The sequence below is a fragment of the Danio aesculapii genome, chromosome 20 (assembly GCF_903798145.1).
Source record: "Danio aesculapii chromosome 20, fDanAes4.1, whole genome shotgun sequence".
NCBI classification, from domain to species: Eukaryota; Metazoa; Chordata; class Actinopteri; order Cypriniformes; family Danionidae; genus Danio; species Danio aesculapii.
The window spans coordinates 11784239-11801112 of record NC_079454.1 but is presented as its reverse complement, the minus strand read 5'-3'; positions in this window follow the sequence as shown (position 1 = coordinate 11801112).

The following is a 16874-nucleotide window of genomic DNA, read 5'->3' as shown; positions in this document are numbered from 1 at the left end:
ACGACTGGGTTCAAGTCCGGGGATGAGTGGTTCCAGAAATCAGTCAAGAAAACAAAAACTAAATCCAAAAAATAGTTCATAACAGGGTGAGAATGTGGTAAAATCCGAAAACGTGGTAAAAAAATCAGACGAGGGCTTTTCTTTTTCTGGATAGCTATTGTAAATCGTTAGTTAGGTTTAGGGAAGTAAGTGGGTGGGTGGGTCAGTGGGTAAAATTGGTTGGGTTTAGGGAAGGAGGAGGGTGGGTCAGCCGATTGGCCGGTCGCACGGTCAATCATTCTGTCATTTAGACAGACAGACGATCGTTCGACAGCGGCCTCTGGCGGGTTTACGCGAGAACAACGCAGGCGCGAAAGGCACGTTCGAGATGCAAAAAAGCACACACAGCGGCCTCTCACGAATTCGCGAAAACATAAACTGCAAAAATACGTACCTCCCGGCACGTATTTCGCAGTCTCCAGAAACGTCCAAGGGATTACGTTTTCAGAATGAGCCTGGGTTGGATGTATGGATGCAGTCCTCCAAGCTCATGGGGATCATGCACAGTATTAAGTCTTTTTCCACTGCACCATGACAAAAAGCAAAGTCTGACCTTGCTGTCCTAATTAAATGATTAAAAATTAAGGCATGATCATATTTTATTTTGGTAAAATAAGCGTAATCTAGAGGCCTTTGCCTTTCATATAATTCACTTCTGATACCAAATGAAGTCAAGTTATTATTTGTTGTTCCTAAAACTTGTATAGGCGACAAGACTTTAGTCAGGTATGTAATGAGTAAAATAATTATCCACTCCAAGGATGTGCATAAGAACTGCAGCTTTTGCTGAATCGTGATCTTGATTTCATTTTAGTTAATCATGCAGCCCACTAAGTGGCCCAAACCCTGCCTATGGAAGTCCTAACAATTGGGGGTGGGAAGGGACAAAATAACAATAACGTTGACATTATGTCTTGCTAAATCTATGCGTGTAAAAGTTCTGCACGATGCTCAACCAAATTTTATGCCTCAGATTGATTGAATTGTGAAATTTGTGTAAGAACACATATTTTTTTCCATCTTAATAATGGTCAAATTAGTTGATCTGTGACGGCACCTCCATGCTAGTTTGTGCAGTGCAACTTCTCCCAAAATACATGAAAGTGGCTAGGAGAAGAATAAAGAAAACATTCAAGTTACTTAAGCAGTGTGTATCTGTTGTGAATAACACATCATCAGATTATGTGTAAAATGATTATCATCTTCATAGACATCAGCATGGACTTTATGAAACCATAAATGTTTTGTTTTGCTAGTACGGTACATATATGTGTTCAAATGTCTGCAACCCAAATCAAGCATTATATAATTGAAAACAATGCTAAACATTGATCTTTGATATGTGATTTTGGTCATCATCAGCCTCTGTGGAACAGGCTGAACTTGCTGCTTGTGGCAGTACTGAAACACAGTATAGCTCTTTGCCAATCACAACGCACTGCGACTGCTAACCATAGCAAGTAGGGTCTTCATCAAACCAAGAACTAATCGATCTGTTTGTACAAGGCTGGGAAGAATTGTATTGTAATAAATGTGTTTTTTCAGACCACCAAACACGCAAGCATGTTCAGATATAACCCCAAATAGAAGACTTTGTAAAAAAAGCGTAATGGTCCATTTACACTGAGTGGTACAGTATGGTACGGTAGAGTACGGGTCGGTATAGGTCACCTTTATCGAGCTTGCTTTTCCAATGGTACCCTTATGGCAGTGGAAACGCAAGACTGATAATGGTACCCCAATGGTACCCTTTTGGTGGGCGTGCTGGACAACAAAGTTTCAGTCGACGTCATTCTCGCCCGAGGAAATGTCCAATTAAAGCTGGGTTGTTTACATATCATATGAGAAACACTTCTCACAAAACAGATGCTTTACACACATAAATACTTGTGTATAAATGTTCATTACTAACCTTTCTATGAACAGGATTTGATTATAACCGGAGATCAATGTGCAACATAGTCTACTGTAACATCTGTGATTATATAAAATAAACAAATAAATACAACATATATGAACACATACAGACCCTTACAGTCTCTGATATGTTACCAATTACAGAAAAACTACACACAGCATACATTTAGTCTTTATTTGGCTTCAAAAACAACATGCAACATATAGCCCACAGTCAGAGCAAACCTCTCATCTGTATCGTTAAACTTCACCAGCACACGTAACCTCAGAGAGTAATTCTGTCATTCCGATTTCATAATAGTCCAAAAGGTCATGATAATAGTTAAACATGGCAGTTTGTTTGTGTTTTAGGCTGCTGAAAGAATCATTTACTTCTTGAATTTGTCGGGCTTCTCCTTTGTTTTTTCGTCCGTGGTTCATTATTTTAAGTATTACAATGTAATGTCTTTGCTGTGTATTTAAAAATGGCGCTTCCATTGTTTTCATTCTCCTAGCTTTTGTACGCACTAGTGGCGCATCTCTGTAAACCAATAGCATTCAGCTGGGTATCTTGCTCTGCCTTTTGGTACCCTTTTGTCATGCTAGGTACCCTTTTGAAGGGGTATCCAAAAAGTGGTACAATACGGTTTGTTTTTTGGTAGCTTTTGACAGTGGAAAAGGACATAAAAGCGTACCAAACCGTACCACTCAGTGGAAATTAGGGATGCAACTGTTCAATATACTCACGGTTCGGTACAGTATGTATCACGGTTTCGGTACGCTATGGTTTGTGCTATGCTTAGAAAAAAAATGCCTACAGAACAATTTAAAGAAACATATTTATTGGGTATTTTGAAAATTGTATGTTCAAATAAATTATTTAATAAGCCTAAATTTCCCCCTTTTCTGTTTTACATCTTGACGCAACAGTCTCCACCAATTATACAGATAATAATTATGTCAACACATCTTAATAATTGAGCACTTTTAAAGTATTCATTACTTCTGTTTCATTATGCATTAGCAAGGCAACAACGCATTTTTATTTATGATTTCTCAATGATTTTGAATGAGTCCACAGAGCTCCGTTTCACTTATCAGCACCATCGCAGTGAATGAAACTTAAACAAAAAGAGAAAGTTCAGCTCTTCTCTCTTGATTCAGCAGAAACAGAGTGAATAGCGGGAGTGATCAGGTGCAGAAGAACACCCAGAAGGAGCGGGACTGAAGTAACAGACCTGTTGTATGTCTATGTCTGCATGGGACACTTCTGGGTCTGGACATGGGCCTCGATGCGCCTGTTATTGACCACTGATCTAGGCTATCCTTGCAACAACAACAAAAAACGGCATTTGTTATGTTTTTTGTGTCTGTCTGAATTCACATCGAGTGTCTGTTGAAACACTGACAGCAATGTGATTTGGCCTCACCTGTGCATTTGCACTTTATCTCCTTCACTTGCCATTCTGAAACACACAGAAACTCCACACACACACACCAACACATGAAGAAACATGACGTCAACAACAGATTTACATACTAAGAGGTGATTGGACAGGCCTTCGGATGTGCAATGGATGGGAAGGATAAGCGGAAGCGTACAAAGGCGGAACTGCAAAATTGTTTTTATTAACCAATATTACTAATGCATATTCTGAACTGCAGATCACAAGGTGCACCAAACCACAGAACGATATGTTTTTTTTTACCGAGAACCGTTGCATCCCTAGTGGAAATTGGCCATAATGGTACCCCTTAAAGAAAGGAAATTTGTTGTTGCACTATTCTAAGTTTGGGGAAAATGAATGCCAACACTGAGTTCAGTTGCAATACTGATTCCTGCCTCTGTGCATCCTAGCACAAAAGCTAAAAATCAATGACGTTTTCACAGTTAAAATGATAATACCTGAAATCAAGAATGAATTTCTGTTTTGGGGTGCAAACTGAAAATAGTCATCATATAGTCATCATCATTTACTTGTCACAATCTTGTTTGAGTTTCTTTCTTCTGTTAAACAAAAAAAAGAAAAAAAAAAATGGTGAAAAACTGCAACCATTGATCTCCATATTATTTGTGCTTCCTACTATGGACGTAATTGGTTACAATTTTCAAACTTTTCAAAATAAGTTATTTTATGTTCAACAGATAAAAGAAATGTTTAAAGCAGTGTTTCTCAACCACGTTCCTGGAGGATCACTAACACTGCATGCTTGGATGTCTCCTTTGTCTGTTACACCCATTATCATGTGTGTTTGGTTAAGGAGATAAGGTGAATGTGCAGAGCTGGTGAACCTCCAGGAACGTGGTTGAGAAACACAGGCATAAAGAACTGAAACCCTTGAGGGAGAGTTAATATTGAGACTATTTTCATTTTTGAGTGAACTATCCCTTTAAGATTGCTTGCACAATGCGATTGACAGGATTCCCATTGGAATTCCCAATAAGTTATGATGTCACTATTGGTATTGATATGACATGAATTTTTACTAGTGGAAACTGTAACTCCTCTTGAAATCAGAAATTGCCATTGTTAGTAGTAGAAATCTAATCCCTGATATCAAAATTAAGAATTTCCACTTGAATTGTTGACATTAAGAATTGATATCCTGCAAATGAATAAAAGTCAAAGCGGCTTGCCATAGCACACCTGCCCCATTACTCACTCCCACACCGCCCACCTCCATTTCCATCCGTCTTTTATTTATCGTTTCGTGCCTCCCTCTCTTCCTCTGGCGCTCTCTGTCTCTCATCTGCTGGAGAGCTCTTCTGATGTGCTTGTCCTTTGGGACTTTGAGCTGTGCTGTTACCATGGCAACCACCTTGTCAAGCTGGCATCAGAGTCATGTCTTTCTCCAGCGGGCACCACACCGCTGTGCTCTCCTCCCAACTGACCCACTCACACCGTTTGACTTCATCAGGAGACATTTCGGTGCTATATTAGTGCTGATATTAATCAGCGATGAGGTGAAAAATAGCCTAGCATGTTTCTTTGATGGCTTTTTTGATTGGCTCGGTGTGGGAAGCCTTTTGTGGCACTCACTGTAATGTGTTTACTTAAATGCGCTTTCTGATGCAGACGACCCTGCGGTGTGCGTGGACGGAAAAATGCATTATGAAGGAAGGATTGTTATGTGTGCATGCACTTGTGCAGGTCACTTCTATGCTAATTTTTATAGCACCTTGCATTGCTGTGACCATGGTGCATTTTGCTCTTTATAAGAATGTCTGCAGGATACTCCTTTATTTAAAATAGAAATCTTCTTGTGAGTCTGTTCATTCATTTGTTCATTTTCCTTCAGCTTAGTCCCTTATTTTATTAGTAGTCTCCACAGCGGAATGAACCACCAACTATTCCAGCATATTTTTTATGCAGCGGATGCCCTTACAGTCACAACCCAGTACTTGGAAACACCTATACACACTCATTCACACACACACTAATACACTACGGCCAGTTTAGTTTCCTCACTTCACTATTATACTATTATTAATTAGCTACTGGCGATTATTCTATAGGTTTTTTTTAAAAGATACTAATAGTATTATTATTATAACCATTATTTTGACAGGACAGACACATTGAGATTGAAAATCTTTTTTACAAGAGCGTCTTGGCCAATATTAGGCAGTATACATGTCACATGGGTCTAACAAACAACAAAACAATCGACAGTTAGCATGAATCACACATTGTCAAACACACTATTCAAAACATTCACAAGCCTGTTTAAATTTCTAAATCATTTATACTCTCTTAAAAGCATTTGGTGAAATCAATTCTTTAAAACTGAATATTTGTTTGTTAATTATTCCATGCAAAAGGTGCTGCGTATTTAAAAGCCTTTTTTCCCCATCTCAGTCCGCACTTTAGGAACAGACAGTAAATAAATATCCTGTGACCGAAGGCCATAGTTAGGAACAGGCTTTTTACAAATGTAATTCTGTAGATATGATGGGAGTAAACCCAGTATAGATTTGTAAACAAGGATATACCAATGCTTGAGCCTATGAGTGGACAAAGCAGACCAACCTACCCTAGTATACATTACACAATGATGAGTAAGAGATTTAAAATTTGTTATAAATCTTTGTGCACCATGGTAAACAGTATCCAATGCAGACTCTGAGACAAAGCATACATATAGATAACATCACCACAGTCCAAAATCAACATAAATTTTGCATCAACCAGCTTCTTTTTAGCATCAAAAGAAAGACAGCCTAAAATCACTTAAAAATTTTCACCAATTTCTGAATGTGAGAACTAATAGAAAGTGGATCATCAATTAAAATTACAAGATATTTGCACTGGGACACCAATTCAATCTCTGCACTATGTGTAGTAGTAACAGAACCTAGTTTTTGCTTAGTTTGTTTTAAATTTGAAAATAACATACAGTTGAAGTCAGAATTATTAGCCCCCCTTTGAATTATTATTATTATTTTAATATTTCCCAAGTGATGTTTAACAGGGCGAAGCAGTGGTGCTGTAGGTAGTGCTGTCACCTCACAGCAAGAAAGTCGCTGGTTCGAGCCTCAGCTGGGTCAGATGGCGTTTCTGTGTGGAGTTTGCATGTTCTCCCTGTGTTCACGTGGGTTTTCTTCGGGTGCTCCGGTTTCCCCCACAGTCCAAAGACATGCCGTATAGGTGAATTGGAAAGACTAAATTGCTGTCTTGGTGTCTTGCTGGCTGGAAGGGCATCCACTGCGTTAAACATGTGCTGGATAAGTTGGCGGTACATTCCGCTGTGGCGACCCTGGATTATTAAAGGGACTAAGCCGAAAAGAAAATGAATGAATGAATGAATGAATGATGTTTGACAGAGCAAGGAAATTTTCACAGCTGATATTTTTTTTTCTTCTGGAGAAAGTCTTATTTGCTTTGTTTTGGCTAGAATAAAAGCACTTTTACATTTTTTAAAATACATTTTAAGGTCAAAATTATTTGCCCATTTAAGCTACTTTTTTCGATAGTCTACAGAACAACCACTGTTATACAATAACTTGTCTAATTACCCTAACCTGCCTAGTTAACCCAATTAACCTAGTTAAGCCTTTATATGTCACTTTAAGCTGTATAGTTGTCTTGAAAAATATCTAGTAAAATATTATTTACTGTCATCATGGCAAAGATAAAATAAATCAGTAATTAGAAATGTGTTATTAAAACTATTATGTTTAGAAATGTGTTGGAAAAAAATCTCTCCGTTAAACTCCGTAAAAATAAACAGGGGGACTAATAATTCTGACTTCAACTGTAAGTTTTGTTTCATCGGCATTTAAAACTAGTTTTAAACTAGTTAAATTATGTTGAAGTACATTTAAAGCAATCTGTAGTTAAGAAAGGGCCAGATTGGGTGTAGATGCAACTGTGTATATGACTGTATTATCAGCGTAATAATGAAAATGAGCAGTTTTGATATTTTGATTAATATTATTTATATATAGTAAAAAGAAGAGGCCCCAGTACCCTGTGGAACTCCTTTAGTTACATTCAAAGTACTAGAAACAAGGCCATCTGCTTGCACACATTGATTTCGATTTGTAAGATAATTTTTAAACCAACCAATAACATTATCAGATAAACCAATACTTTTAATAGTTATTGACTGGTTACTAGATCTTAATATTGGTATACATACTAGTAGCCTACCTATTAAACAGATAGTAGGTCACTTGTATGTGGTGCTAGTGAGGCCAGCAGGGATGCTGACCCTGTGGTTTGTGTGGGTCCTAATGCCCCAGTATAGTGAAGGGGACACTATACTGTCAGTGAGCACCATCTTTTAGATGAGACTGACTCTGTGGTCATTAGTGCTTTGTGTGTATGGTAATACACTATAAAAGTGCTATATATGTACATTCCTTCCTTTCTATTAATTATACTAATACTTCAATGATGACTTATAACTAGTTTAATTTTTTCATTATAAAGGATCTTTTTTAAAATTTTAAGATTTTTGTTGCATGATAAATGTTGATTAATTATGCAGCCTATTTAAAGACTCAATTTTTATGACTATGTAAATATACCGGGTTTGGTGTTTCATGTCAAAAATTAAATGAATAATAGTTATTAATGATTCTCTCAAACCAATCGGTGATCAGCAGTGGGTATACATTGCCTTTAATCAGAAGCAAAGCTGACAGAAACAAAAACGACTAAATGGAGCATACACTAACCTACCAAGATGGTGCCAAACAGTCAAAAACAGCAGCGTGACAAGCATATAAATGTGGATGTGAACACATTCACTGATGGTCCAGTTGAGCCTGTGTTATTAGTTTCAGGGAATAAAATGCATCGAAATATCACGACTGACTAATCAAAAGCAAGTATTCCAGACAGCTCAAATCAAATCACTTTTATTGTCACATCATCAGCAGCACGTGTGCTATGATGAGTGAAAAGCTTAGGTGCTGGCTCCAGTAAGTGCAAAATACAACAACATACTACAACACACTCAAAACAGGACAATGTAAAATTGCCAATGTTGACAGCAATATGTACAATGAATAGGTGTACACCTAGCTGTAGGCAGTATTGTTTTAAGTATGGATTGGTTAAAGTGCAGTGCATGCTACATATTCATGGTGTGCAGTGAGGGGGTATGGAAGAGTTTGTGTGGGGTGTGTTAAGTGTTTATCAGCCTGATAGTCCTTCAGTCGGCTGGTGCGTGACCGGAGGCTGTGGAACCGTCTGTCTGAGGGTAGCAGAGAGAAAAGTCTATGGCTTGGGTGGCTGGAGTCGCTGATGATTCTCTTGGCTTTCCTCATGCACTGCCTGGTGTAGATGTCCTGGAGGGAGCGAAGCTCACCTCCCTACTACGCGTCCAGCAGTTCGCACAATCCTATGTAGGCCTTTGCGAATGCTGCTGGTGCTGTTTCCATACCAGGTGGTGATACAGCCAGTATCACCAAATTTGTGTTTTTGTTTTCCTGGTGAGACAGAGCAGTGTGCAAGGTGAAAGCAATTGCATCATCGGTGGAGCTGTTGTATCTGTATGCAAATTGCAGAGGGTAAGTGTGAGCGGGCAGCACAGAGCAGATGTGGTTTTTAATCAGCTTCTCAAAGCACTTGCTGAAGATGGGTGTCAGTGTAACCGGACTCAGTCAATCAAGCATGTGGTTTTGGCTGATTTCGGTATAGGCACAATAGTAGCTGTCTTAAAGCATGTGGGAACCACGGACAGAGAGAGCGAGAGGTTAAAGATGTCCGTGAAAACTCCCGCTAGCTGGTGTGCGTATGCTTTAAGTACACGTCCAGGGATGCCATCTGGGCCCGTAGCTTTTCGGATGTTCACGTGACGGAAAGATCTCGTTACATCTGCTACAGAAACAGAGAGTGTGCTGGCAGTTTCTGTATCGGCCTGAGAGCGCGCAGTGCGCGCGCGATGTCCTGGGCTTCAAAGCGGGCGTAGAACGAGTTGAGCTTGTCCGGAAGAGATGCAGCAATGTTCACAGTGGCAGGTTTGTTACTTTTAAAGTCCGTGATGTAATTAAGTCCCTGCCACATGCTCCTTGCGTTATTGGTGTTGAATTGACCCTCAGTTTTGCTGCTTTAATGGTTTTTCTGAGGTTGTAGTTTGCTTGTTTTTGTTCCTCAGCATTTCTGGATTTATAGGCTGAAGTTCGCACTGATAGGGCTGTTCGAACTTTGCCATTAATCCATAGTTTTTGGTTGGAGTAGATCCGGACAGTTTTTGTTGTGTACTAAATAGCTGTGTATTAAAAAGCAATAACTACAGTCACTCAAGTACTCTTCCTGCTGGTTATGTCAAAATATGCATGTTGTTGACTGGATGACTGAAACAACTTATAGATAAAGTTAAAGTGTAACTCCAATATGCACTATATCTATTTAAAGGAGACCTATTATGTCCCTTTTTACAAGATGTAAAACAGGCCTCTCCTGTCTTATGACTGTGTATGTGAAGTTTTAGCTCATAATTGTCTACATATAATTGTTTATAAATCTTTGAAACTTCACCTTTTAGGTTTTGATCCAAATTGCAGCAGATTCAAAACAGGACTCATTTGTTCATCCTATAACTCCATATTAATAATCCTTTTAGTTGCAGACATTATCTTCTACAGGTCCGAAGCTAAAACTTGAATAATAGATGACTGCTTCTCACTCAGGGCTGTTTATGCTAATGAGGGTGAGACTGTCACTACTGGGTGGAATTTGATGACACATACAAAGGGAGAATGCCATTCAAAGAGTTTCTGCAGACTGTTTTTATGAAGTGTGATTTTAAAAAATTGTTACTTATATCAGCTGGTTTTATATAAGCTGGTTATAAACCCCTTATAAAAGTAATTTTTGCATAAAGGTTACCTTTAAAGGACCTTGTTTGTGTGATTGTAAATAGTAAATCAATCACTGTTAAGTAAAGACAAATCACAAATTTTGATTTGCCGCAAATTTTACATTAGTTAGCTCAACTTGAGTAGTGTGGAATATAATTGATTAAACTAATTAGTCTTTTTCACTATTTAGACAATTGCATTCTTTTTAAATGCACTGTATTTTATCCACTGCATTTTACAACACACACTGTAAAAAAAATCTGTTTTACAGCATAAAATAAACTTAAAATTATGGCAATAAAATTACAGACATTTACCTTAAAATGTCAGACGTTAAATTACAGACATTTCCTTAAATTTTTCTTTTCCGGTAAATTTCTGTATTGTACTATCTGTAATTTTACAGCTTTTATTTTACGGTAAAATAATGGATTTTTTTTAAAGTGTAATGTCATAATAATGTTTTACATAATTTTTTCATGAAAATGAACTCATCATTTCAATCAGTTGTTTTACTTATTTATAATTAATAATTCCTTTCGCAGTCTGGAAATCACTTCCACCAACATGAAAATTCAGGTTCACTGGTTCAGTGTTCTCCATGCGGAGGTGAGTCAGAGGTTTTCTAGCCGTCCACAGCATTAAGCTCAGTGCAGATGCTCACACCACTGATCCGACATGGAGCACTTTTCAAAACACAGAGGCCAGTGTTTGCGGGCTGGAGGACGACCTTAGTATTAGTGATCTGGACAGCATAATAAATTCATTTTCAAGCTGGCTCCCACTGATGGCACAGATGGGCAATCTTGAAGAGTAATTTAAAGGGGAAAAGCTTACAAGCCATGCTGAGGGATCTATGATTTGCAGAGAGAGAGAGGTGAGATTGGATGAGCACAAGTTCAAAAACATCAAAAGGGAACTGATGATGTTCTTTGTTCTGTCTCCTGAGCTGCAAAAATAAATAGCCCGGAGGTGAAATGTCAGCATGTGAAATTGCTTCACGATTTTTCCTTCTCGTGCATGTGGTTGGGGTCTTCTATTGTAAATCCAGTCGGCTCCTATTGTTCGGCGCTCCTTGATTTGTCTGCTGAGGTCAAACGGTGTATGAACAATAGGAAAATGAGAGACGATGTCAGAGCGATTCAGGTGCCAGCGAATCTGAAATATGTTCAGTATTCCTCACACCCACATCCACAAAAGATTTAGAGGTGGGGTTAGATCTGCTTTTTACCCAGGGTTATAACCTTGCTCAGCAGTAGAGTTACCACCAGTCTTGAACCATTTAATGCCAAATCATAGCTATGTGAAATAATGCAGTGTTTAAATGATGAAGCTAGATGTTTTGAAACTTCCAGCCAATCATGTGCCTCATATTTAGGTACTTTGCAACATAATCTTTACAGAGGAAGCCCCAAACATGCTAATATATATGTATATGTTTATTCAATCATTTTCTTTTCATCTTAGTCCCTTTATTAATCAGGGCTTGCCCTAGCGAAATGAACCGCCAACTTATCCAACATATGTTTTATGCGGCGGATGCCCTTCCAGCCGCAACCCAACACTGGGAAACACCCATACACTCTAAAATTGACACACATACACTATACGGACAATTTAGCTTATTCAATTCACCTATACTGGATGTCTTTGGACTGTGGGGGAAACCGAAGCACCCAGAAGAAACCCACGCAAACATGGGAAGAACATGCAAACTCCACACAGAAATTTTGTTTATATGAGGTTTTAAACCTCATTTAAATAACATAAAGCATTAACAAAAATGTGTCAGGCACTACTAATAAAATTCCTTAAGTTATCATTCATTCATTCTCCTTCAGCTTAGTCGGAGGATCCAGAGGAAACCCACGTGAACACAGGGAGAACATGCAAACTCCACACAGAAATGCCAACTGGCCCAGCCAAGACTCGAAACAGTGACCTTCTTGCTGTAAGGTGACAGTGCTAACCACTAAGCCACTGTGCTGCTCACCTCAAGCGATCATCAGAAGATTTGTAGCAGTTTAATGGTCTGGAGCCTTCAGGTGTGTTAACACAGTACCTGTCCGACAACTAAAGCTTACACAAAATTTGGTCATGAAACAAGACAATGATTCCAAGCACAGCAGTAAAGCTACAGTACAAAAGCTGAAGAGCTGGAAATTTTTGTTATAAAATCAAGGTGCATATCAAATTCCAGAGCCTACCCTGGCATACAGTAAAACAAAAACAACATGTACAAAAAAACAATCTAAAAACATGTACATAAGTTAATCGTAATACAGTCACAAGCACTTAACGCATACATACCTAATCAATCAGTTTCACCTATTAGCCAGAGCAAAAGGGGGCACTCAAGAAACACCTGATCTTGTCTCCCTCCTAATGCTCATTGACCAGGTGGGAACCTTGGGCTCATCTATCTCCGAACTCAGGGTTCTCTCCCGGGACAGCATGCCAAACCTGCTATCATAGTTGAGCATTATCTAAGTGTGAACTCTTGAAATGGTTTACTCAGATTTTGAAGTGAGCTAATCACTTTTTAAGCAACGGGTTTACTTACTTTGCTTTAAAAAAGTTAGTAAACCCATTGTTTTTAAAGCAAATAGTTGATTTTACTTTAGCAAAAGTAATCTAAAGTAAAGTCAACTAATCACATTTTTACAGTGTATACAGCATTTATATTTATATTTATACAACAGTTCTGTCTGGTTCTTGAATCTGATTGGTTGACAGTTGTGCAATATTCTTCAAATAACAGCACTAGTCCAGCCTCTTCACCCTTGTGTGTTACTCCGCCCACATACAGCGACAAGCAGAGGACAATCTTCAGTTTGACAAATATTGCTGCTGTTGGACAACATCATGTACTTTTGAGGCTTTTTTGAGAGGGGTCTGGATGCAGACCTGGTGCAATGCAATCTGTGCTGCATCCAATGCTTTTTAATGGCTCGCCTAACCACACCCCTAACCCTACCCCTCACAGTGATGTCACTCGCTCCATTGAGTGCATTGTGCCTGACATTGCATCGCTGAGTGATGCGGTCTCAGCTTGCATCATAAAGGCTGCATCCTGGTACTATTGTTTTTTTAGTCGAGAATGTAGTTGTTTAGATTGCAACTATGCAGTTTTATTTATGAGGATAGTGCCTATTTAATTTTTTTATCATTTCTGTACTGTAAAAAAATCCTGGTTGCCCTTAAATTTTTAAGTTGAATCAAATTAACCTTTAGAGGCCATTGAACTTATACTATGTTGAACTGACTTAAAACAGCTTGTATAACTTAAAAAAATAAGTTAGAACATGATTAACTTAGTTTAATGAGTTACAATGACCTAAAACATATGCAGTCAGGACTGATGATATAATTTTTTACAGTGTGAGAGACAGTGCGTCGCCGGCCATTAGCCTGTCTTTGAGCAAAGACGATTGATGATGCTCATCCACAAGATGGCAACAGAAACACCATAATAGTCCCTGATAGAAAAACAGCGTAATTTCAAACTACAGCTGATCAAATCATTATTAAACAGGTAAATTACTTTCTAAGTCGATCTCTCTCTTTTGTATGTTGTAATGCTGTATTTATACCATAGTAATATTGTGATCTCCTGATTGCAACAGAAAAATACTAGGAAATCTCTGTAGACTGATGGCATTTCATGCCATTTAGCCTTATAATCTTAAAATGTGAGCAAAACCACCTGTGTTGTCATCACTTTAGACATTATGCTAGAGAATCATCTAAAGTGATGCTTTCTGCTGTTCTGACATCAGCTGCAGATGTGAATGAATAGCGGAAGAAAGTAGTTCCTCATACAAAAGGGTTTTGAGACTCTCCATGTTTGATTTATACACGATTATACCATCGAACTGTTGTATAAAGGCAATATTACTCTCGTAGCAGTGCAATGTGGCTGTATTTCGTCACTGGTGGGACACTAAGGCAAGAAGTCATGTTTTATATTTATTGTCAAAAAATACCCTCAGGAGGAAAAACATTGCTTGCAATATGTAAAATGAGAATGTGAACTGTTCTATTTGTAGTGCTACACATGATGCATTTGTCCAATCACTGACCTCCACAAATACACTCCAAAAATTTACGTTTAATCCACTTAAATTAGTATAAATAAAAAATTGTAAAAATAATATTATTAAATTATTTGTAAAAATAATAAGTTAAAAAGTTTCCTTTATGTTGTCCCAACACAAATCAGTAATGTGGAACCCAGCCTTTGTTTTACAGTGTAGCTACATTACCTTAAAGAATGTAAAGCTTGAAACATTCATATATATATTCATAATGTTACATAACAACACTCAGCATGAAACATGAAGCAAAATAACCTCAGATTTTGTTTTTAGTTTTAGTTGTTTTGGATTTAGAATGACCCAGCTTTAACTAAATAAAATTGTATGCGTTTAAAATAAGTGAACTAAAACAATATAGAAAATGAATTGATAATGTTTATGTTATTTTTAACACTATGCATATGCAGCATCTTGGCTTTAAGAGAGCAGAGCTTTAAGCAGCATCTTGACATATGGAATGAGTGACTGTGGTTGGGGTGGAGGGTCTCAGGCGGTTCCTCTCCTCCATGGGACGGCGGTGCTGCATGGTGTGCGGCTCAGCTGGGATCAGAGCGCTCACACTGAGTCAAAGTTCATCCTGCTACCTGCCAGCCACCCAGATGCCACACTAAAATAACAGCTGATATTTACGCTGGAAATGTCAAACCTGGTTGTTTCTTCCAGCTGAGTAGAGCTGAGCATTGGCTTCCTTACACACACGAACACTATTACAATTATGAAACGGCATTTTATGCATATTGAAGTACATTAGTGCGCTGTTCCATTTGTTAAATTATAGGCTATATATGTGAAAGATGAAAGCAGACACAGTGTAATGCATGCTTGAAACATGAGCAGCTACACAGTATAGATGAAAGTCTTTTGCTTCAGTGGTTTGATGCGATTCTTTCCAAGTCAAAAGAGCATCTGTTAAGTCCAGAGGACAAGAAGATGCAGAGATGTTGCAGAAAACATGCACAAAAACAGTAAGTAAATAGAGGTAAATGCAAAACTGCAATAATTAAAATTTGACAAAATATGTTTGCATAAAAAAATCTAGATATTAATGTTATTATTATAGAAAGATTTACATTAGATAACAATTTGTATTAAGATCAGAGAAATATTTTTATATATTAATATATTTTACTGCAGTAGTCAATCAGCAACAACAATTTATTATTATTATTGAAATATTTACATTAGATAATTTGTATTAGGATCACATACATATTTTAATATATTAATTTTTTTATATGCAGTAGACAATAAACAATCACTTATTTGGATTGTTATTATGGAATGGTTTAATTATGTAAATATTTATTTATTTATTTATTTATTTATTTATTTATTTATTTATTTATTTATTTATTTATTTATTTATTTATATATATATATATATTTTAATGCAACAAGTAAATAATTATTGGACTACCAAAACATAGTTTTACAAAAAATGTAATGTAATTATAAGTACAGGAATAAAATATCAGAAAAAATATCATTTATATAATAACAATAATAATAATTATTATTATTATTGCAGAAGATATAGAACCATTTTAATTATCCTAATGCCAGTGTTCAATAACTGCTAAACATAAATTAGTTTTATCTGTTGTTTTATTTTTTACATTAAATAAAATATAATTGACTGCAATACAACATCATACTTATAATAATAATAATTAATATTATTATTGATATAATTATTCATGATCATACAATATTATCAGAATAATTTATAATAGTAATAATAATATTGATAATATCATATTGATAATATGATATTATGCAAATAATAATAGCAGTACAAATAATAATAATAAGTATAGCTGCAAGCAGCAATTATCCAGGCCAAGCAACCTTGTGGCCACATCATAAACAAGCACGGCAACAAGCTACAGAGCAATGGGAAAATTCTAAAACTTTTTGGCAGCGGGTTCTGGGCCAAATTTGGTGGAAATTGGGCTAACAATCTATGAAGAGTTCAAAACAATAGATTTTCAAACTAATTCAAGACGGTGAACTGGAAGTCGTGTCAATTAGGGAATAAATTATTTCAATGTTCTCTGTATAAAGGAATCTGCAAGACCAGTCACATGACAATAGACAAAACTATTCAAAAGTCATTTGATAAAATTAGTATGATTTCTATTGATAGAATTTAATTATTTGTCAATTCTATCCAGAATGTGGCGCAAACTGATGTAGTTTGGTCAATGTCAGGTCTAGATCACACACATTACGTTTGGTTTCAATACTTCAAACCATTTCAGTGATTCAGCCTGTAATCTCATTTGTCATGATTACATCAAGTTTGTTTGTGCTAAATGACAAAAGTTTTGTCTATGATGTCGTGTGGCATCTTGCCATCACATTTGTCAGTGCAGTAAACAAAAACCGTTACACCTATCAAAACAAATTCAATAACTTTTGTCAGCATGATCTGAAGATGATCTGAGTCAAATTTGGTGGAAATAATCCAAACGCTGTAGGAGGTGTTCAATAAAGTAGGTTTTTTGACTTAAGGCTAGATGGCAGAC